Below are 24599 nucleotides of genomic sequence, written 5' to 3'. Positions count from 1 at the left end.
GCAGCAAGAATGTGTGCTGCAAGTGTCTCCAGCTGCAGCTCATGGAAGCCTGGGTTTCAGAGCTGGAGTGGCGGTTGGGGACACTGCAGAGGATCCACAAGGCAGAGAGCATTGTGGATAGCACGTATAGAGAGTTGGTTACACCGCAAGCTAAGACTCCACAGGAAGGAAAGGGCCACGGTAGCACAGTGGTCAGCACAGTTACTTCACAGTTCCAAGGGCCAATGCAGACTTGATGGTGTGAATGGCCTCCTTCTGCACTCCAGGTTCTTTGAATGGGTGACCACCAGGCAGAGCAATAGGACTTGCAGGCAATGCAGCAATCTCCTGTGGCCAGTCTCTTGCAAAGCAGATACACTCACATCTGGATACTGTTGGGGGAAATGGCCTCTCAGGAGAAAGCAGCAGCCAAATTCATTGCACTATGGTTGGCTCTGCTGCACAGCGGAGAAGCAGAATGTGTGGGAAAGCAATAGTTGTAGGGGATTTAATTATAAGGGGAATAGACAGGCATTTCTGTGGCCACAAATGAAACTCTAGGACGGTAGTTTGCCTCTCTTGTCCTCGGGTCAAGGATGATTGTCAACAACCCGAGAGGAAAAGTGGAAATGGACACTCGCACTCTACCTGCAGTGAGCCCATCGATCTTCTGCAAAGTTAGCATATGAGATTGGGAGAGCCAAAATTCTACCCCTTACTTTCTAATGGACAACAAGGGCTTATCATGAGTTTTCTGATTATTTATTTACTCTTGCTTGTCCTCTCATGGATTCATAGGCTGGGTCCTTACAGGGTGGTGATGGCCCCATCCATTGGCTGGGAAGTTAAGGCAACACTGCCTACCCCAGCCCTGGAAGCCACAAGATTTTATATGGAGCTAGCGGTTAATTGGAGCTGCTTTTAAGACAGCATGCCCTGCCCCCAAGAGCCATTAGCAAAACATATTATTCACGGAGGTCACCAGGTTTTACTGGGTAGTCTCTCCACATGGAAAGGTGCCCACCCGCTGCTGGTAAAATATCTACAGCAGCAGGAAGGTGATGGGCACAGCAATTCTGCCATCCCACCCACTAATTCCCAGATGCCCATCACCCACCCATCAATCCATGGGGCAGATGAGCACATAACGTTCTTCCCACAAAGTACTTACAGTACAGAAGGAGGCCATTTGGCCCAAAAGTTCCATGCCAGACCAATTCAGTCAGTTCCATTCTCCTGTTCTATCCCTGTGGCACTGTGATTTACCTGCTGCAACCTTGTGCACCTCTACCAAATCTCCCCTCAGCTTTTCTTGCTCCACTGAGAACAGTCCCAGTTTCTCTAAACTAACCTTGTTCCTGTAAACAATCTGGTAAACTTTCTCCAGTGCTCACATCCTTCCTAACGTATGGCAACCAGAACAAGACTAAATACTCTAGTTGTGGCTTAACCAAAGCTATGTAAAGGTTCCACATAATTTGCCAGTTTTTGTACTCTGTACCTCTATTTATGAAACCAAGATCCCATGTGATTTGCCAACTACTCTCACATTATGTCCTGCCACCTTCAAAGGCGTATTATTCAAATGAACCTCCACCTCCCTCTGCCCCGCACACGCTTTCAAACTGTGACAATAAGTCAATATAGCCTCTTCCTATTCCTTTTACCAAAATGCATCACCGCACACTTCGCGTCTGAAAGCTTTGAATTTTCTTGTACATAATTAATGGTTACTTGGCTAAGATAACAGAATTCTTCAGTGACAACGAGAGTGTGTTTTGACAATGAGTGTCCTCATCTATTCAACAGTGAAGAGCATCAAGAATGAGCCTGGTGTTTAAATACAGTCGGAGGATTTCTATCAAACACAAGAAACCCTTCCTAAGGGAGGCACAGTAGCACAGTGGTTAGCACAGTTCCTTCACAGCTCCAGGGTCCCAGGTTCAATTCACGGTTTGGATCACTGTCTGTGCGGAGTCTGCATGTTCTCCCCATGTCTGTGTGGGTTTACTCCGGGTGCTCCGGTTTCCACCCACAGTCGAATGATGTGCAGGTTAGGTGGATTGACCATGATAAATTACCCTTCGTGTCCCAAAAAAAGTTGAGTGGGGTTGTTGGGTTATGGGGATAGGGTAGGGGTGTGGGCTTAGGTAGGGTGCTCTTTCTGAGGGCCGGTGCAGACTCGATGGACCGAATGGCCTCCTTCTGCACTGTAAATTCTATGATAAATTCTATGATTCTAATACTGAAGTTAATGTGTTGCTCTTAAGACTGTCCCAGATTAGATAAATTAAATTTGCGCAGACTGGCGATGGACGTTAGACCTTCCTGAACCACATGGTTACACATAAGAATAGGTCATTGGGAGAGTCAATCACAGGAAATTTAACAAAATTTAGGATATTGACAGTGTTGCATGCATATCATTACAAGTTGAGGATGATGTAATCACCATATTCCAGTGACTTATCAGATGATGTCACCAAATATGTATTTATTCAAATGCATTGACATCAAATGGAATTTTGCACTGTGATGTCATTGCTGTTGCATAGCAATCCTTTCTCCCCAGATACAAAAGAACCCTTTAATGTTTCACTATTAGGTGGAAGGCATATGTCAGAATTAAGTACCACTTATCCTTTCATACTATCTTCAGCTAATTCCTTCAGATATGTATAGCCCTTGACTGTCAGAATGGGGAATAAAAGTCTTTATTTAACCTGGACAGGAATTGTGACAGATTTTGCCGAAGGCCTTCACTGAGGTCAAAGTTTTCATAAAAAGTGTTTTAAGAATGAATATTTGCCACTATGTTCCTCAGTGCACGACTTACTGTTGTGGCCGGACAGCTAGGTTTCCACATTCCTGTAACTGTGAGTGCTTCAATCAACCACTAGGGATACGAAGGTACAAGAGACACTGAAGAAAACTAAAGAAAATTGTTTAGAGATGCAGTTTTTACACAAGCGCATAATCCCAACAATGCATTTTCAAGACGGTTTACCAAGGTGGGTGCCTCAAGAAATACAGACAAATAAATAGAGCAAGTACAAAACTTTTTTAAAAAGATTAATTTGAAACATTGTGGAACTCTAAAAGCTGAACAGAAAATGTAAAACCTATTTTACTCAGTGATAGCTAACGTACCACTGAAATAATAAAATAACTGTCATTGCAGCAATCTGGAAACATTTTAAAATGGTCCCATATAACATTAAATATTGGTGAAGTTCCACGGAAAGTCAATCATGAAATTGAAGGAGGGATGTTTCACTGTCATAACGGAATGTTAATTTGGCAGCAGTATAAGTCGAGTGTCCTTTATCCAAAACCCTTGAGTCCAATTGTGTTTTGGATGTTAGATAAATTTGGTTCCAGGTACCGCATAGAGGCCGAGGCCTACTTCCGTTACAATGGCCTAGGCCGAGGCTAGTTATAGTCTAAAGTCAATAAAATGGCTAGAAATGTTAGATATGCTACTGAATAATAAATCAGGGTACCTGTAATAGGTTCCCAACTGTGGCACCATCTGCGATTCTGCTTGTAAGAGAAGGCTCGTAAGGTAAACAGTGCAGAAAAACAACTAGATTTCCCACATTAAAGCTCGGGTGCGGCCAACGAGGTTCGTGTCGGCTTTGGTCAAAGACTTCCCACACTAAATTTGGGTGCAGTCAGCAAGGTTCCTATCAGCGAGATTCCTGTCGGCTCAGGTCAGAGGTTTCCTGTTCTTAAGGTCGATGAGGTTTCAAAAAAGCGTGGTTTTTGGATGTGTGCAGTTTTCAAATTTACAAATAAAGGATACTTGACCTGTATCATGTTCTATAGTTAGCGTCCACTTTATGTTCTCAACCCATATCTAGATTTATCTCCAACCCAACCATGTTGCCTCTGAATGTTTTCTTTTCAAAATCTCTTGAACAGCTTTAATGGCCTGATTACAAGGAAAGTACTTGACCATTCCTACAAAACCCATGGCTCACCGGCTATGAGGCAGTTCTTCATCTTCTGTGCCTAGCACACTTTGTTGGTGGTTGAGTAATTCTGTATATTCTTTCTATTACTCAAGCTGAGTTTTCTGTTGGTTGCCAGACGGCCTGTTGTGTGGATATTGCTTAATCTGCTTAGTATATAAACTTTTTAATATTGTGATGCTGTTGTTTAATTGTTGTGTTGGTTAAACTTTACTATTGGTGCCAGTTTTCACCATCAAGTCCAGTGTTGAACTGCTTTTTAAAGGCAGCTCTTTTTAATTTAGAATCAAGTTAAATTTCATTCCTTTTTCTGTCTCATGATGAGTGCTACAATATACATTATTGTTTTTAATGTTTAACTCAACTAATAAGAAGCAGCAAACATTGAAATCAATCCTGTACTATGCTGCAATTCAACTGTTTGAAAATATAAGTAAAAAACAATTTATTCTAACCTGAACTGGATCATTGTTAAGACCACATTTGAAATACCATCTTCTGCCTTCTTTGAACTTTCCTTCTAAATATATTGGCACCTTTGAGGTTTCTCAGACAAAAGCAACACAAATAATTCCAAATATTAGAGGTCTAGGTGATAGGAAATGCTAAATTAGTTATCATGAGAGAAAAGATCATAGAAAGGAGATATTTGCCACCTAATTTGGTTGCACAGGACCCATTTATTTTGGTGCTACAGGGGCTCTTCTTGGTCCAAAACGGTGTTCATATCTTACCAATATGACTTCTGATATAGGCTTCACCAGGCACCATCTTGGATAGGTTGTTAGTGCAGGTGCAATGTGTCTTTGCCGTAACTGCCGAATTGGTAAATCATATCACCCCAGCAATGTCATTTTATAGCTCAACTGTCTAGCTCAGTGATGGGTAACCTGGCCACATGCATTCCATCTCGCTTCACCTGGTCGTCTAGAGTTTCACAGCCTATCTCTTTCTTGTTGAGCCTCTGATTGTCCTTTTTGATTTTTCTTGCTGTATCTAGTTTTTCCTAACTGCATCCATTGGACACCCCACCCCTGGTACCATGTAATGTTCTCCGTATGCACGGATGGCGAGGTCTTTGTAGTTGAAGTGACCAGAGAACATACGGCTTTGTAAATGAACAAAACTGTTTATTAATTAACTAAAACACTAAAGGGTTTCTATGATGTAAGATTACAGTTGGATACGACGGTTAAATACAAACAACTATGTATAAGTATTATTACAGTTATGGGCAGCATGGTAGCACAGTGGTTAGCACAGTTGCTTCACAGCTCCAGGGTTCTAGGTTCGATTCCCGGCTTGGGTCACTGTCTGTGCAGAGTCTGCACGTTCTCCCCGTGTGTGAGTGGGTTTCCTCCGGGTGCTCCGGTTTGTTCCCACAGTCCAAAGATGTGCAGGTTAGGTGGATTGGCCATGATAAATTGCCCTTAGTGTCCAGAAAAAGGTGAGGTGGGGTTACTTGATTAAGGGGATAGGGTTGAGGTGTGGACTTAAGTAGGGTGCTCTTTCCAAGAGCCGGTGCAGATTAGATGAGCTGAATGCCCTCCTTCTGCACTGTAAATTCAATGATTAATTACTGTTGATTCAGGAGCAGCTTGATATGCAATTGTACTCTGTGCTTGCGTTCCAGTTTGTCTTTGTCTGTGATGTCCAGGATAATACATCCTGTCTCCATTTGGCCTGTCTTCCGGGGAGCTACTCCTGTCACCACGCCACCTGTGGTCAGATGCTAGAATGCGTCTTGTCTCACCATGTGGTGTCTTCCAGTGACATTTATCTAATGTCACGCCACCTGTGGTCGGATGCTAGAATACTAATCTATATATATACAGGCACTAATGTTTACATACAGTTTGGTCATTATGTTATATACATAGATGATAGTTCACATATCACAATAAATACCCCAGTCCAAGTTGGGGCAGCACGGTAGCACAGTGGTTAGCACAGTTGCTTCACAGCTGCAGGGTCCCAGGTTCGATTCCCAAATTGGGTCGCTGTCTGTGCGGAGTCTGCACGTTCTTCCCATGTGTGTGTGGCTTTTCCTCCGGGTGCTCCAGTTTCCTCCCACAGTCCAAAGATGTGCAGTTTAGGTGGATTGGCCATGATAAATTGCCCTTAGTGTCCAGAAAGGTTAGGTGGGGTTACTGGGTTACGGGGATAGGGTGGAGGCGTGGGCTTAATTAGAGTGTTCTTTCCAAGGGCCGGTGCAGACTCGATGGGCCGAATGGCCTCCTTCTGCACGGTAAATTCTAGGATTCTATGAATCTATGAAGTGTGGGCCAGACGCAGGCGCCCCTTCGGGGAGTAGGAGGTCTAAATATATAAAATAAATAAACATTCGTTTTTCTACAGTTGTTGCTTCTGAGTGATCGCTTGCCTGAGAAGTTAAACTGGCGACGAGGGTAAAGTGGAGCTGCAGGAGACACCACTCCCTCAGGACTAGGCCCACCTCGATTAGGCCTCAGGAGGCCTCCACCCAAGCTGTGGGAATGCCACTAATCAATAAGCTAGAGGTGTTTGATGCCGAGATTGGGTACTGGACCCAATACATTGAGCAAAAGCACTACTTGTATCAACATTGTCGGGGACGACAGATAGATGATGACTCTCCTGGCAGTCTGCGGTACACAGACCTACACCATCATTAAAAGTTTGACTTTTCCAGACTCACCCGACACCCGCCAGTTTGCGGATTTAGTTTTCCCGGTAAGCAGCCATTTTGATCCAAAACCATCGCTAATTGTCTGCCGTTTTCGATTCCACATGGCTGCCAAAACCAGGGAGGAACTGTAACTGAGGGCGCAATTCTCCGGGAAAAATTTTTAAGCGTGGTAGCGAGCGGAAATTGCCGCGAGCTTCCCGGTGCTCGGCCCAGCGAGGATGCAAATACCATTCATCGTTAATTGGTCCACTGAATGAGGCCTCACGTGTTTCTCGCCGCAAATGAAGGCTCGCCAGCACCACGATTGGCAGCCCCCCACTAACAAGATTGAGCAGCACTTATACTGCACTTGCTCAGCCAACCTCAGCCAGCTCACAAGAATGGCACCCAGGAGACTGGCCCCAAGATTCAGTGAAGCTGACCTGGGGAGGCTCCTGGATGCCGAGGGATGTCTGTTCCCTGGAGGGTCGCGGAAAATCAGCCACAAGGCAGCCAGTGCTGCCTGGGATGAGATGACTGTGGCCGTAAGCTCGAGTACTTTGACCAAGAGGACTGGCCAGCAGTGCATGAAGAAGGTCAATGACCTACACTGGGTAGAATGAGTGAGTAGACACCAATGCCACCCACCCCCACCCCCAAGGGAGCATCCCCCCCCCAACTCCTCATGCGACCCCCCAGACCTCCCTCTCCCCTACCCCCTCATCCACAACCCCTCCAGCCCCGCCTGCACACCATCCTCCCCCTCCCACCACCACCACTGTGAACCATGTGTATCGCTAACGATGCCTCCTGCAGGAAAAGCTTTCCCACAACCGTCAAGACTGGCGGTGGGGTGCCGGGCATAAGAATCCTCACCTCTTTCGAGGAGCGGGCCTTAGAGGTGACCGGGGTGGCCGAGGACAGATTGGTCAGCCACAGGGAGGCTGGCGGATGCCGCAGAGGTGAGGAGCCATCAGACTCCACCCGGGGGACCTGTCAAATATGAGTAATGACTGCCTTACTAACTGACCCATCCCTCCCACTGACCACATGTCAATTCTCCCGCAGATCCTCCAGCCGACGGCGACGGCCCTCTCCTGGCTCCGAGGAGAACAGCTCAGAGGAGAGCTCCGAGGATGCCACTATAGTCGTGGCTCAGCTGTCAACCCCACCCTCCACCAGCGCAGATACACACACCTCGGTGGAAATGTTAGTGATCAGACTTCTGGGGCACAATCTGGTGAGGACCACACCACCGCTGATGTACCTCAGGTGGAGGCAGGAACCCCCAGGCGAGACAGCAGCTGGAGGGCTACTGTATCCCAGGACCCAGCTGGTTCCCAGCCTGATGCTGAGCCTCTGGCACAGAGTTACCCGGAGCTGATGGAGACAATAGGGAGCAGCCCGGATATTCAGCGGGAGATGTCAGCGTCACTCCAGCAGATCCATAGCCACATAAAGGAGTCCCAGAGGCTACAGGCACAAGAGATGGCGCCAGCAATGGAGACGGTGGCGTAGTAGTATTGTCACTGAACTAGTAAACCAGAGACCCAGAGTAATGCTCTGGGGACTCTGGTTCAAATCCCGTCACTTTAGATGGTGAAATTTGAATTCAATAAAAAAAAACTGGAATTAGAAGTCTAATGTTGACCATGATATCATTGTCAATTGTCACAAAAACCCACCTGGTTCACAAGTCCCGAAAGACTTGCTGTTAGATAATTTGGACATTCTGAATTATCCCTCCGTGTACCCAAACAGGCGCCGGAATGTGGCGACTCGGGGCTTTTCACAGTAACTTCATTGCAGTGTTAATGTAAACCTACTTGTGACAATAAAGATTATTATTATGATGCCCCTGTCACTTTCTTCTGCAATGTGGGCTGACCTCCGGACCCTTTGCCCATCTCTCCCTCTACCCCACCCACCCTCAGGCCGTGGACATGTCCCGGAGCTGTACCCCATTCCCCTGGATGTTCGGATGTTCCGTGTGTGGTGTTGTCTCCCGCAGTGTTCAAGCACAGTGACCAGACATCTGGATGTGATTGGGATGCTAGGCAATGAGACCCAGATTCTACATGGCCCCCCTACCCATGGGAATTCACTTGGGTTGTGTGAAGTGCTCACTTAACCACGATTGTCAATTCGTTCTCAGCAATAGCCTTCAGCCGTACTTCCAGAGGCCTCAGCAGTCGATGGGGGTATGGGTGATCGGTGGGGCAGACATGCAAGGACAAGGGTCGCTGGTACACACGATCCAACAGTTGGCATGGCGATGCCGTGAGCGCTTTCTCCCCCCAACGCTTCCTCCTTCACCCCTCCATGGCGGCCCACCCCTGCTGAGGGTCCCCCAACCCCAACTGAGCTTACCCCCGCTGCCGAGCATTGGGGTCTCAATCCCAGCGCCCATGGGTTCTAAGCCTGTGAGCAAAGATGGCTACTCATGTCCTTGACTCCCCACAGAAGCCCTTCCGCCAGGTTCACGTTTTTCAAAAGGAGTACTAATCCGTGCCAGCGTGAGCACTTGCTGGGGAGGCCGCTGAATGACAGGAGGCCATTGGATGTGGGGTCGCTCTCGTTGATTGTATCGAAATGGGGCTTAAGTGGTGATAATTGATTTATTGCCATGCTACATCAAATCAGATTTTGCCTACGGGAGCGGGCTGGTTGCATCGCAAACTGTTTGGCACCTGGCACAGTTCTCATTTTTGACCTCCCCCGCTATTCACCGGCCTCATTACACTTGAGCGAGAGTGCAATGAGGCCAGAGAATCACCTCAGAATTTCTGGCCCGGTTACAGAAACTTGCCGAGTTCTGTGAGTTTGACCCGACATTATCAGAGGCACTAAGAGGCTGGTTGGTCTGCGGCATCCGTGATGTGACCCAAGCATGCTTGTTGGGGAGAGCACATCTTCATCTGAAGAAAGCAACCAAAATAGCTTTGTGCCGGGAGGGTGCTGAACGCGGTGTCCAGGAGCTTTGAGGAACGGCTGTCCTAAATCTAGAACACCCAGCAAGGTGCGGAATACCCCCTTCCCATGCTGTAGTTCAGGACACCCGTCATTGGAGGCGTACTCAAAACTTTCCCGGCAAGGGACGCCATAACTCCCACACACCAGAGACTCACGACCTACACGAGGGACGCACCAGTACCAGGAGAATCTGACGGAATGGACGCCAGTGAGGAAGCCTGCCTGCCTGCCACCACTACCCCGATGAATGTCCCAGAGGGCAGACATACTGGACAACCAGCTGGAAGTGGCCCACCACCTTTTCTGCATCTTGGCACCACGGGTGGCACCCATCAAGTGGTTCAGGCCCAAATTTGCTGGGGCGGTATTGGTTGAAATGTCTCCAGCTGGACTGGCAACCAGTGTTCCATATGTACCCAACGCCATATTGGCATTCTTCCCGGGGATTTTAGAAGTAGGACTCGGTACCATCCGAGGTGCCTCCACCAATATCTCAATCGACTCCAAGGCCCAGCCACGGTATTTACGGGCCTGTCCTGTCCCCTATGCATTGAAACTAAAGGTTGATGCGGAATTGGTCTGTCTGGAGCAGTTGGGAATCATTCACCTGGTGCAATTCGCGGATTGGGCTGCGCGGGTCGTGCCAGTCATAACCGACTGGTCGTGCCAATCGGTTCCATCTGTATTTGCGGAGATTATAAGATGACAACCAATCGAGCGTCCCACCTGCACCATTACCTGGTGCCCAAGATTGAGGATCTATACGCATGGCTAAGGGGAGGACGGAGGTCCACCAAGCTTGGCATGAGCCATGCTTATCTACAATTAGTTCTGGACCCAGCCTCACAAATGTACGTAACCACCAAGACACACAGGGGGTTGTTTGAGTACACCAGACTGCCTTTTGGAGTTTCTTCAGCATGTGCCATATTCCAACGAGTGATGGGGCATATCATCCGAGGATTACCACAGGTAACAGTTTATCTGGATGACGTGTTGAACACGGGTTCATCCGACTGGAAGCACATGGAAAACCTAGAGAATGTCCTACGTTGATTCGAGGTAGTCTTCTTAGGCTACAGGGTGGACAAAAACGGGTTGCACCCAGTGGACGATCCGGCAGGCCTCGTGCCAAAGAATCAAACAGAACTTTATTCTTTCTTGTGCCATATAAACTATTATGGTAGGTTCATCCCAAACTTGGCAACAGTGTTGGCCCTGCTGTCCCAGTTATTAAAGAAGGGCCAACAATGTTTTTGGGACCCGCCGCAGCAGATGACTTTTGACGAAGTAAAACAATAACTATTGTCTTTGCATTTGCTGACTCATTTCGAACCGTCAAATCCTTTATGTTTTTAAAAATCTTTTTATTGGCTCTTCTCATATTTATAAACAGTTGTTACTTATATACATTACATTTTTCTTGCCCGCGCTAATTTGCTTTATTTTACAGAGAGGTTTGTTTTGTCCTTCATTTGACTAACAATGTACATTTTGCTGCCCTCTGGACTGGTCTATAATATCCCCCCTTCCTCCTCCCCTTCCTCTTCTCTTGTGGTTTCCCCATTTTTCTCTTCCCCCCCCCCCCCCCCCCACTCCAGGTTGCATAGTCCATTGGTTCTTCATCTTTTTTTTTTCCCTGGCTTACTCCTCGTTGCTGGCCTCAAACAGGTTTTGGAACAGGCCGACGAGCAGCCCCCAAGTGTCATAATATACACCAGTATATCACAGTGCAGACACACACTGATGGACACACAGTGGGAGCAATCAACATACACAACACCACAACCAATCACCAGTGAGAGCACACGCACTATAAAAACAGGGAGCATCAGAGTTCCCGCTCATTCGAGTTGCAGCTAGTTAGGAGCACAGAGCTCACAGCCTGCAACACAGACATTCACCATGTGCTGAGTGCATCGATTGGTTAGGACAAGGCAGAGGTTTTTAGTTAAAGCTAGTATCGTATTAACCCACGGTCTAAGTATGTTTGAACTGTTAATGATTCCATAAAATAGTGTTGCACTATTTCAAGTGTTGGTGACCTGTATGTGATCCAGAACACCCAACACATCACCAAGTATCCAGGACACCTTCCACTGACCCTCGGATGGCGTACTTAATCTTTTCCAGCTGGAGAAATTTCGAGAGGTCAGCGAGCCAGTCTGCATCTTTGGGTGGTGCTGCCGATCGCCAGCCAAGCAGGATTCTCCGGCGTGCGATTAGGGAAGCGAAAGCGAGGGCGTTGGCCCCTTTCCCCATGTGTAGCTCTGGCTGCTTCGATACCCCAAAGATTGTCACTATTGGGCATGGCTTCACCCTCACCCCCACAACCTTGGACATTGCCTCGGAGAAGGCTTTCCAGAACCCAGCAAGCTTGGGGCAAGCCCAAAACATGTGGGTGTGGTTGGCCGGGTCCCTCTGGCACCGCTCACATTTGTCTTCCACCTCCGGGAAGAACCTGCTCATTCGGGTTCTGGTCAGGTTGCTCTGTGCACCACTTTGAGCTGCATTAGGCTTAGCCTTGCGCAGGAGGAGGTGGAGTTCACCCAGCTCAGTGCTTCGCTCCAGTGTCCCCATCCCACCTCTGTCCCCAGTTCGTCCTCCCATTTTTGTCTGGTCCCGTCCAGTGGTGTTCGGGCTCTGTCCATTAGCTGTCCGTATATTTTCCCACATAGCCCCCCCTTCTCGTTGCTTGTGACTATCAGGTCCTCTAGTAGTGTGCTTTCTGGGACCCCGGGGTACCCTACTGGCTCTTTGCGGAGGAAGTGCTTTATTTGGAGGTGTCTCAATTCCTGTCCTCTTGATAGTTTCCACTTCCTCGTCAGTTCGTCCAGTGTCACCAGTCTGCGCCCTACGTAGATGTCCCCGACCATCAGTGTGCCTCCGTCCCTCCTCCATATTTTGGTGGTGGTATCTAGCATGGCTGGGGGGAATCTGTTTCAGGTGGGATAGAGGGGGATGTAAAAGGGGAGGCAGAGTTGCGCTACTTGTTCGGGAGAATATCACAGCTATACTGCGAGAGGACACCTCAGAGGGCATTGAGGCTATATGGGTAGAGATCAGGAATAAGAAGGGTGCAGTCACAATGTTGGGGGTATACTACAGGCCTCCCAACAGCCAGCGGGAGATAGAGGAGCAGATAGGTAGACAGATTTTGGAAAAGAGTAAAAACAACAGGGTTGTGGTGATGGGAGACTTCAACTTCCCCAATATTGACTGGGACTCACTTAGTGCCAGGGGCTTAGACGGGGCGGAGTTTGTAAGGAGCATCCAGGAGGGCTTCTTAAAACAATATGTAAACAGTCCAACTAGGGAAGGGGCGGTACTGGACCTGGTATTGGGGAATGAGCCCGGCCAGGTGGTAGATGTTTCAGTAGGGGAGCATTTTGGTAACAGTGACCACAATTCAGTAAGTTTTAAAGTACTGGTGGACAAGGATAAGAGTGGTCCGAGGATGAATGTGCTAAATTGGGGGAAGGCTAATTATAACAACATTAGGCGGGAACTGAAGAACATAGATTGGGGGCGGATGTTTGAGGGCAAATCAACATCTGACATGTGGGAGGCTTTCAAGTGTCAGTTGAAAGGAATACAGGACAGGCATGTTCCTGTGAGGAAGAAAGATAAATACGGCAATTTTCGGGAACCTTGGATGACGAGTGATATTGTAGGCCTCGTCAAAAAGAAAAAGGAGGCATTTGTCAGGGCTAAAAGGCTGGGAACAGACGAAGCCTGTGTGGCATATAAGGAAAGTAGGAAGGAACTTAAGCAAGGAGTCAGGAGGGCTAGAAGGGGTCATGAAAAGTCATTGGCAAATAGGGTTAAGGAAAATCCCAAGGCTTTTTACACGTACATAAAAAGCAAGAGGGTAGCCAGGGAAAGGGTTGGCCCACTGAAGGATAGGCAAGGGAATCTATGTGCGGAGCCAGAGGAAATGGGCGAGGTACTAAATGAATACTTTGCATCAGTATTCACCAAAGAGAAGGAAATGGTAGATGTTGAGTCTGGAGAAGTGGGTGTAGATAGCCTGGGTCACATTGTGATCCAAATAGACGAGGTGTTGGGTGTCTTAAAAAATATTAAGGTAGATAAGTCCCCAGGGCCTGATGGGATCTACCCCAGAATACTGAAGGAGGCTGGAGAGGAAATTGCTGAGGCCTTGACAGAAATCTTTGGATCCTCGCTGTCTTCAGGGGATGTCCCGGAGGACTGGAGAATAGCCAATGTTGTTCTTCTGTTTAAGAAGGGTAGCAAGGATAATCCCGGGAACTACAGGCCGGTGAGCCTTACTTCAGTGGTAGGGAAATTACTGGAGAGAATTCTTCGAGACAGGATCTACTCCCATTTGGAAGCAAATGGACGTATTAGTGAGAGGCAGCACGGTTTTGTGAAGGGGAGGTCGTGTCTCACTAACTTGATAGAGTTTTTCGAGGAGGTCACTAAGATGATTGATGCAGGTAGGGCAGTAGATGTTGTCTATATGGACTTCAGTAAGGCCTTTGACAAGGTCCCTCATGGTAGACTAGTACAAAAGGTGAAGTCACACGGGATCAGGGGTGAACTGGCAAGGTGGATACAGAACTGGCTAGGCCATAGAAGGCAGAGGGTAGCAATGGAGGGATGCTTTTCTAATTGGAGGGCTGTGACCAGTGGTGTTCCACAGGGATCAGTGTTGGGACCTTTGCTGTTTGTAGTATATATAAATGATTTGGAGGAAAATGTAACTGGTCTGATTAGTAAGTTTGCAGACGACACAAAGGTTGGTGGAATTGCGGATAGCGATGAGGACTGTCTGAGGATACAGCAGGATTTAGATTGTCTGGAGACTTGGGCGGAGAGATGGCAGATGGAGTTTAATCCGGACAAATGTGAGGTAATGCATTTTGGAAGGGCTAATGCAGGTAGGGAATATACAGTGAATGGTAGAACCCTCAAGAGTATTGAAAGTCAAAGAGATCTAGGAGTACAGGTCCACAGGTCATTGAAAGGGGCAACACAGGTGGAAAAGGTAGTCAAGAAGGCATACGGCATGCTTGCCTTCATTGGCCGGGGCATTGAGTATAAGAATTGGCAAGTCATGTTGCAGCTGTATAGAACCTTAGTTAGGACACACTTGGAGTATAGTGTTCAATTCTGGTCGCCACACTACCAGAAGGATGTGGAGGCTTTAGAGAGGGTGCAGAAGAGATTTACCAGAATGTTGCCTGGTATGGAGGGCATAAGCTATAAGGAGCGATTGAATAAACTCGGTTTGTTCTCACTGGAACGAAGGAGGTTGAGGGGCGACCTGATAGAGGTATACAAAATTATGAGGGGCATAGACAGAGTGGATAGTCAGAGGCTTTTCCCCAGGGTAGAGGGGTCAATTACTAGGGGGCATAGGTTTAAGGTGAGAGGGGCAAGGTTTAGAGTAGATGTACGAGGCAAGTTTTTTACGCAGAGGGTAGTGGGTGCCTGGAACTCGCTACCGGAGGAGGTAGTGGAAGCAGGGACGATAGGGACATTTAAGGGGCATCTTGACAAATATATGAATAGGATGGGAATAGAAGGATACGGCCCCAGGAAGTGTAGAAGATTGTAGTTTAGTCGGGCAGTATGGTCGGCACGGGCTTGGAGGGCCGAAGGGCCTGTTCCTGTGCTGTACATTTCTTTGTTCTTTGTTCTTTGTTCTAACCCTCCGAGAAAATAAATCTCCTAATTTCAGTCTTAAATTGGCACCCCTTAGGGCAGCACGGTGGCGCAGTGGTAGCACTGCAGTCTCACGGCGCTGAGGTCCCAGGTTCGATCCCGGCTCTGGGTCACTGTCTGTGTGGAGTTTGCACATTCTCCCCATGTTTGCGTGGGTTTTGCCCCCACAACCCAAAGATGTTGAAGGTAGGTGAATAGAACATGTCAAATTGCCCCTTAATTGGACAAAATGAATTGGGTACTCTAAATTAAAAAAAAAAAAAAATTGGCACCCCTTTGTTCTGAGACAATGCCCTCTGGTTTGAGACACTCCCATGAGGGGAAACACCCTCTCAGCATTTACCCTGTCAAGCCCCTGAAGAATCCTACATGTTTGAATGAAGTCACTTCCCGTTCTTCTAAATTCCAATGAGTAGAATCCCAACCTGCTTAAACTTTGCTCAAAAGACAATCCCTCCATACTGGGGACCATGCTGGTGAATCTTCTCTGAACTGCCTCCAATGAAATAATATCTTTCCTTAAATAAGGGGACCAAACTGCTCACGGTACTCCTCCACATGTGGTTTCACCAGTACTTTTGTACAGTTGAAAATGAAAAATGAAAATGAAATGAAAATCGCTTATTGTCACAAGTAGGCTTCAAATGAAGTTACTGTGAAAAGCCCCTAGTCGCCACATTCCAGCGCCTGTTCGGGGAGGCTGTTACGGGAATTGAACCGTGCTGCTGGCCTGCCTTGGTCTCCTTTCAAAGCCAGCGATTTAGCCCTGTGCTAAACAGTTGCAGCAGGATTGCCCTGCTCTTACACTCCAACCCCCTTGAAGTAAGGTCTAACATTCCATTAGCCTTCCTGATTGCCTGCTCCACCTGTGTGCTAGCTTTCTGTATTTCATATAATCCCTATTGTGCAGAAGGAAGCCATTCGGCTCGTCTAGTCTGCACCAGTCTTCAGATCAAGGACCCTACCTAGGCCCAGCTTAATCTCAGACAATTGCTAGTGAGAGGGATGGAGTCAGTAGGTAGGGAACGGAGTTTGGACAGTTGAGAGTAACTTTATCAAAGGCACATAGTGCAGAACCGCACTAAAAAGATATGTGGATTGCAGAAGAGACAATGAACACTGGAGAGGGGGAAGTAGCATTGGTGGTGATAGCTCACAAGAGATCAGTTGGCTCAGGTGGATGCTTCCCTAAGGTCTCAATTCCTCTACCACAGTTGTTTTGCGGATACATAGCTTACTGAGCGTACTTTTAAATAGAGGCTACTGCAGCAGCCACATTAAACTGAAGAGCATATACACTGCAATGGAAGGTAGTTTGGATAGTCCTAATTGCAGAGCTCAGTGGAAGAAGTCGGCAACAAGACCCTGTGCATTCAGGGTGGCACGGTAGCACAGTGATTAGCACTGTTGCTTCACAGCGCCAGGGATCTGGGTTTGATTCCCGGCTCAGGTCACTGTCTGCGCGGAGTCTGCACGTATTCCCCATGTCTGCGTGGGTTTCCTCCGGGTTCTCCGGTTTCGTCATAAAAGTTCTGAAAGACATGTTTGTTAGATGAATTGGACAATCTGAATTCTCCCTCAGTGTACGCGAACAGGCGCCGTAGTGTGGTGACTTCACAGTAACTTTATATATGTGTTAATGTAAGCCTACTTGTGACACTAAAAAGATTATTATTATTATCATCTTCATGAGCAAAGATTTACATTTGGGGTTCTTGTTACACTGGGATGCATGGTGATACAGAACCATGACTACTTACTTCCTTAATGGAATAGTATATAGAAAGGTTGCTGACTCCCAAGGTATTGTTTAAGTGCTTGGAAGGTGCTAATGGCAGATAAACTGAGGCAAATGCTAACCATTACTGGGGTACGAAGAGTATGTGGCATATATTTGACAGTCCCAGCAGCTTTCTGTCAAGTAAATATTCCATCTCAATTGGAATGCAGCTTCTGTAACTTGTTGACTCTTATTCCTTTCGTTCCTGGACCTCTCATAGATCCTCCTCCACCACAATATATCCAGCACATGGGAACAATTATTTTGTGCTGAGTCTGCTTCCAGCTCATGCTTCCTGCAATCCAAATTGTTGCAGGCAGAAACTTATTCAGTGTTGAATTCAGTCTGACCTCAACATAGCAAACTAAATGGTGCAAGAATGAGAATTAATTCAGCTGGAACACTTGCTGGGTCGTAGGATTAGATCATTCAGCTCAAAGGAGGAGGAGGTCATTTTAACAAAGCAGCAATTTATGAAGAGAATATACAGTCAGAGAGAATATGCTCCAAGTTCATTGCATTGATTCTTCATTTGTTTATGTGCAATGATCTGTGAGGCAATGCTTCACAGTTCAATTAATGATAGCACACTGTTTTGAACCTGACCCTGCATGAAATGTGCTGGCTATATTCTAACTCACACAAAGCTACATTCACTATTCACCCTTGTTGTGATGATCGGGAGATATTGGGAACTTGGGGCCAGAAATGGGGTCCTAGATGTAAGCAGGGAAATTAGGGGTTAAAATACTGCTAGCAGCAGAGTCAGAGGGATACACCCACAGCCTGAGTTACCTTGCCCCATTCAGACGTAACCTCGTTAGTGGGAATACACAGAATGCCCCGGTTCAGCCAGGATGATCCACTCAAGATCCAGTGTCATTTGGACAACTTTGTGTGACCAGCCATTATCCGATCACAGAATTTGATTACCTATTTGTCTGTCAAGGGAAGGTTAGTTGCATATGAATGGCATAGCTCAGTTCTTTTTTATAAACGGGAGTGGGCCATGAGCTAAGATAACAATTAGGGATTCAAGTCTGGCCACCTCAGGGAGCTTTGTTTGAGGGTGTGTGCGAAGCTTGGAGAACATAGAACATAGAAAATACAGCACAGAACAGGCCCTTCGGCCCACGATGTTGTGCCGAACCTTTGTCCTAGATTAATCATAGATTATCATTGAATTTACAGTGCAGAAGGAGGCCATTCGGCCCATTGAGTCTGCACCGGCTCTTGGAAAGAGCACCCTACCCAAACTCAACACCTCCACCCAACACCAAGGGCAATTTTGGACACTAAGGGCAATTTATCATGGCCAATCCACCTAACCTACACATCTTTGGACTGTGGGAGGAAACCGGAGCACCCGGAGGAAACCCACGCAGACACGGGGAGGATGTGCAGACTCCGCACAGACAGTGATCCAAGCCGGAATCGAACCTGGGACCCTGGAGCTGTGAAGCAATTGTGCTATCCACAATGCTACCGTACTGCCCTTAAGAACAAATAAATCTACACTATATCATTTTACCGTAATCCATGTACCTATCCAATAGCTGCTTGAAGGTCCCTAATGTTTCCGACTCAACTACTTCCACAGGCAGTGCATTCCATGCCCCCACTACTCTCTGGGTAAAGAACCTACCTCTGATATCTCTCCTATATCTTCCACCTTTCACCTTAAATTTATGTCCCCTTGTAATGGTTTGTTCCACCCGGGGAAAAAGTCTCTGTCTACTCTATCTATTCCCCTGATCATCTTATAAACCTCTATCAAGTCGCCCCTCATCCTTCTCCGTTCTAATGAGAAAAGGCCTAGCACCCTCAACCTTTCCTCGTAAGACCTACTCTCCATTCCAGGCAACATCCTGGTAAATCTTCTTTGCACCTTCTCCAAAGCTTCCACATCCTTCCTAAAATGAGGCGACCAGAACTGTACACAGTACTCCAAATGTGGCCTTACCAAAGTTTTGTACAGCTGCATCATCACCTCACGGCTCTTAAATTCAATCCCTCTGTTAATGAACGCGAGCATACCATAGGCCTTCTTCACAGCTCTATCCACTTGAGTGGCAACTTTCAAAGATGTATGAACATAGACCTCAAGATCTCTCTGCTCCTCCACATTGCCAAGAACTCTACCGTTCACCCTGTATTCCGCATTCATATTTGTCCTTCCAAAATGGACAACCTCACACTTTTCAGGGTTAAACTCCATCTGCCACTTCTCAGCCCAGCTCTGCATCCTAACGAGAGAGAGAAGAAATGCATTTTTGAACAGTTCGAGGAGAAGGCTTTAAAATCTGAGCAAAGAGGTCATGAAAGTTGCCACTAAGGCAGGCTTTGGAAAAGGGTTCAGATTGAATGTCCTTACCAGAAGGAAAGTTGCTTCATAAATGCAAGTATTGCCTTTGACTACCTGTGAAAGTGGCATGAGAGTTGTATGTTCTGTTATAGTGTTGTCGAATGGAAACTAGTGTGTTAAGGTTTAGAAATTCCATGTAATCTGTTAGTGTTAGAGCTGAAGTAAATGTTTAAACATTGTTTTCTTTTCTTTTGTTTTAATAAAGTTTGTTTATAAAATAACCACACCCTATTTCTTATATAATCACTCATGGAACTGTTCAAACTTTCCGCACCACATTAAAACATTAGAACGTTATGGCATCTGGTCCAGTCTCCTAGCCACTGTTGAGAGCTGACCAGGCATCCGTAACATCCCTGTGTTCACTAACCTGCATGATGGGTTCTTCGTCTGGCAACGCTTCAATTTTAACATGGTCACCATTTTCAACACTCTTCATGGCTTTCATCCCTCCCTATCTCTATATCCTCTTCAAGCCCTTGAAGAACTCTGTGCTTTCTTGACCCCGGCCTCTTCCTCATCCTCAATTTTCATTGTTCTAGCATTAGCAGCTGTTCCTCCAACTGCCCAGGCCATTAGCGCTGGAATGCTCTTCCTAAACCACTCCTCATTCCTCCCTCTCTCTCCTCTTTCAAGTAGCTCCTTAAAACTTTGACTAAACTTTTTGTCATTTTTTCCTAATGTTACTTAATACAGTTTGGTGTAAAATCTTGTCTGAATGTGCTCCTGTTTGGGACCCCAGGACAATTTACCACTTTAAGAACAGTATTGAAATTAAACGTGTCGTGATTGTACACTATAGATCTGACCTAGTTTAGAGTTGTCTACCACATGCATCACAGTTATGAAAAATTATGTTAAACAAATAAGAAATAAAAGTAAACTATATCTTTGTTCAGGTTGCCTATGCCTAAACTTAAAGATAGCATTCACCTTTATTTGCCTGCTCAGAGACCATTATTGGAATAAGAAGACTACAGGTAGGAAATGTACAGCACATGAATCTTCATGTACGTTACCTTACAACTATATTGCAATGATCCAAATGTATCAAGGGGAAAATACCTGTAGATTTAGATTGTAGATTTAGATTTAGATTTATTGTCACGTGTACCAAGGTACAGTGAAAAGTATTGTTCTGCTTACAGTCCAGGCAGATCGCTCCATACATGAAAACAAAATAGGACATATGATAAATACACAATGTAAATACACAGATATAAACATCGGGTGAGGCGTACGGAATATAGTGCTACAACTGTAGAGAAGATGCATAGTGAGATCAGTTCAGTCCATAAGAGGGTTATTTAGGAGTCTGGTAACAGCGGGGTACAAGCTGTTTTGAATCTATAGGTGTGTGTTCGCAAACTTTTGGAAATTCTGCCCAATGGAAGATGTAGGAAGAGAGAATAACGCAGTGGGAGGGGTAATTTAGTATGCTGCCCGCTTTCCCAAGGCAGTGGGAGGTGTAGATTGATTTGATTTGTTTGATTTGATTTGATTTATTGTCACATGTACCGAAGTACAGTGAAAAGTATTTTTCTGCGGCCAAGGTTACATACACAGTACGTACATAGTAGACAAAAAAAGAACAATCGACAGAGTACATTGACAAATGGTACATCGACAAACAGTGATTGGTTACAGTGCAGAACAAGGGGCCAAACAAAGCAAATACATGAGCAAGACCAGCATAGGATGTCGTGAATAGTGTTCTTACAGGGAACAGATCAGTCTGAGGGAGAGTCGTTGAGGAGTCCAGTATGAAGGCCGGGAAGACTATTTTGAGATCCAAGAAGTGGTCAATGACTTTATCAAGGAGCATAAACTGGGGGAGAGCTGACCTGAACAATTTTGCGAGACTGAGGTGCTGGCACTTTGAAATAATTGGGAATACGGGTAGAGTACCGGTAGGGAGTGGAGGGTCTGTTCCTCTGATATGGAGGGATTTGTTCTTGTTTTTTATTTATTGTTGGGTTGACAAAGGGTAGCATGGGTGAAAAGTTTATGTAGGGATGGCTGTTCCCTTCCTCCCTCCTGCCTTCTGGAGCTGTGTGGGTTTTTTTTCCTGTTTGTTTGCTCTTGGGGAAGGTGACCTGTGGTTCGAGATGAGTCTTTGTTTGGGTGGGCGAGGGTAAGGTTAGCGGGGAGCTTTCTTCACTGAACAGAGAGGTGAGGGTGGGGGAGGTCAGTGGGAGAAGCCTTTGGGCAGGAGATGCCATGCTGGTGAACGGAAGTGAGGTGGGGGAGAAAGCCGAAGGTGGTGGCCGTAGGGGGGGAGAGGGGGAAGGGTGGGTGGAGGGGGAGGGAGACGGGGGTGCGATAGGGAGGGTGACGCGACAAAGCGAGGTGGGAGAAGAAATATGGTCAGGGGTGAAGAAAGGAGCCATCTTGGATGGGCCAGGTATAGGGTGACATTAACGGGGTTAGAACCAAAAGGGGAAGATGGAGGACGGTAGAGAGGAATGGAGGCACAAGCTCCCGGTAAAGCTGATAATGTGGAACGTGCGAGGGCTCAATGGACCAGTCAAAAGATCTTGGGTCTTTGGGCATCTCAGGAGCTTGAAAGCGGAGGTGGTCTTTCTGCAGGAGAAGAACCAGGTAAGGCTAAGGAAAGGGTGGGTGGGTCAGGTTTTTCACTCGGGGTTTGATTCAAAGTCGCGGGGAGTTGCAATTTTGGTGAGTAAGAAAACAGGGTTTGTGGGCGCAAAGGAAGTGAGGGACCGAGTGGGAAAAATGTGATTGTGAGTGGGGTATTATAAGGGACGTCGGTGGTGTATGTATGTATGCACCAAACTGGGATAATGTAGGTTTCATGAGGGGGTTGCAGCAATCCCGGACTTGGCCATGCACCAGTTGATTATGGAAGAAGATTTTAATTGTGTCCCACAGCCAAGGGTAGATAAGTCGAGCCCCAGGTAATGGGTAGAATACGAATGGCAAACGAGCTGGGTGGGTTTATTGAAAAGATGGGTATAGTGGACCCGTGGTGCTTCAAGAACCCAGGAGGAGGGGAGTATTTCTTTTTTTTGCATGTTTACAGGGTGTATTCCAGAATTGACCTGTTTGTGGTGAGCTGGGAGATTCTGGTTGGGATGGAGGGGGCAGAATATAGAACATAGAACATAGAACATAGAACAATACAGCGCAGTACAGGCCCTTCGGCCCACGATGTTGCACCGAAACAAAAGCCATCTAACCTACACTATACCATTATCATCCATATGTTTATCCAATAAACTTTTAAATGCCCTCAATGTTGGCGAGTTCACTACTGTAGCAGGTAAGGCATTCCACGGCCTCACTACTCTTTGCGTAAAGAACCTACCTCTGACCTCTGTCCTATATCTATTACCCCTCAGTTTAAGGCTATGTCCCCTCGTGCTAGCCATTTCCATCCGCGGGAGAAGGCTCTCACTGTCCACCCTATCTAACCCCCTGATCATTTTGTATGCCTCTATTAAGTCTCCTCTTAACCTTCTTCTCTCTAACGAAAACAACCTCAAGTCCATCAGCCTTTCCTCATAAGATTTTCCCTCCATACCAGGCAACATCCTGGTAAATCTCCTCTGCACCTGTTCCAAAGCCTCCGCGTCCTTCCTATAATGCGGTGACCAGAACTGTACGCAATACTCCAATTGCGGCCGTACCAGAGTTCTGTACAGCTGCAACATGACCTCCTGACTCCGGAACTCAATCCCTCTACCAATAAAGGCCAACACTCCATAGGCCTTCTTCACCACCCTATCAACCTGGGTGGCAACTTTCAGGGATCTATGTACATGGACACCTAGATCCCTCTGCTCATCCACACTTTCAAGAACTTTTCCATTAGCCAAATATTCCACATTCCTGTTATTCATTCCAAAGTGAATCACCTCACACTTCTCTACATTAAACTCCATTTGCCACCTCTCAGCCCAGCACTGCAGCTTATCTATATCCCTCTGTAACCTGCTACTTCCTTCCACACTATCGACAACACCACCGACTTTAGTATTGTCTGCAAATTTACTCACCCACCCTTCTGCGCCTTCCTCTAGGTCATTGATAAAAATGACAAACAGCAACGGCCCCAGAACAGATCCTTGTGGTACTCCACTTGTGACAGAACTCCATTCTGAACATTTCCCATCAACCACCACCCTCTGTCTTCTTTCAGCTAGCCAATTTCTGATCCACATCTCTAAATCACCCTCAAACCCCAGCCTCCGTACTTTTTGCAATAGCCTACCGTGGGGAACCTTATCAAACGCTTTGCTGAAATCCATATACACCACATCAACTGCTCTACCCTCGTCTACCTGTTCAGTCACCTTCTCAAAGAACTCAATAAGGTTTGTGAGGCATGACCTACCCTTCACAAAGCCATGCTGACTATCCCTGATCATATTATTCCTATCTAGATGATTATAAATCTTGTCTCTTATAATCCCCTCCAAGACTTTACCCACTACAGACGTGAGGCTCACCGGTCTATAGTTGCCGGGGCTGTCTCTGCTCCCCTTTTTGAACAAAGGGACCACATTTGCTATCCTCCAGTCCTCTGGCACTATTCCTGTAGCCAATGATGACATAAAAATCAAAGCCAAAGGTCCAGCAATCTCTTCCCTGGCCTCCCAGAGAATCCTAGGATAAATCCCATCAGGTCCCGGGGACTTATCTATTTACAGCCTGTCCAGAATTGCCAACACCTCTTCCCTACGTACCTCAATGCCATCTATTCTATTAGCCTGGGGCTCAGCATTCTCCTCCACAACATTATCTTTTTCCTGAGTGAATACTGACGAAAAATATTCATTTAGTATCTCGCCTATCTCTTCAGACTCCACACACAATTTCCCATCCCTGTCCTTGACTGGTCCTACTCTTTCCCTAGTCATTCGCTTATTCCTGACATACCTATAGAAAGCTTTTGGGTTTTCCTTGATCCTTCCTGCCAAATACTTCTCATGCCCCCTCCTTGCTCGTCTTAGCTCTCTCTTTAGATCCTTCCTCGCTACCTTGTAACTATCCATCGCCCCAACCGAAACTTCACACTTCATCTTCACATAGGCCTCCTTCTTCCTCTTAACAAGAGATTCCACTTCTTTGGTAAACCACGGTTCCCTCGCTCGGCACCTTCCTCCCTGCCTGACCGGTATATACTTATCAAGAACACGCAGTAGCTGATCCTTGAACAAGCTCCAC

At 46.6% G+C, this 24599-nt stretch overlaps 1 long non-coding RNA gene across 1 annotated transcript in view; it reads right to left on the bottom strand.

Moving 5' to 3' along the window:
* Window positions 1-4003, bottom strand: part of LOC140429393 (uncharacterized) — a 45542-nt gene extending 41539 nt beyond the window's left edge. Inside the window, exons 1-2 of the long non-coding RNA XR_011949073.1 lie at window positions 3963-4003; window positions 2816-2901 (exon numbers count right to left, since the gene is read on the bottom strand). This is a non-coding gene — a long non-coding RNA (uncharacterized lncRNA). The remainder of the gene's footprint in view (window positions 1-2815; window positions 2902-3962) is intronic.
* Between the last annotated feature and the right edge of the window lie 20596 nt (window positions 4004-24599).

The sequence above is a fragment of the Scyliorhinus torazame genome, chromosome 9, assembly GCF_047496885.1.
Source record: "Scyliorhinus torazame isolate Kashiwa2021f chromosome 9, sScyTor2.1, whole genome shotgun sequence".
NCBI classification, from domain to species: Eukaryota; Metazoa; Chordata; class Chondrichthyes; order Carcharhiniformes; family Scyliorhinidae; genus Scyliorhinus; species Scyliorhinus torazame.
Note: the sequence above shows the minus strand (reverse complement) of the source record. Positions and strands in the feature narration are given on the sequence as shown.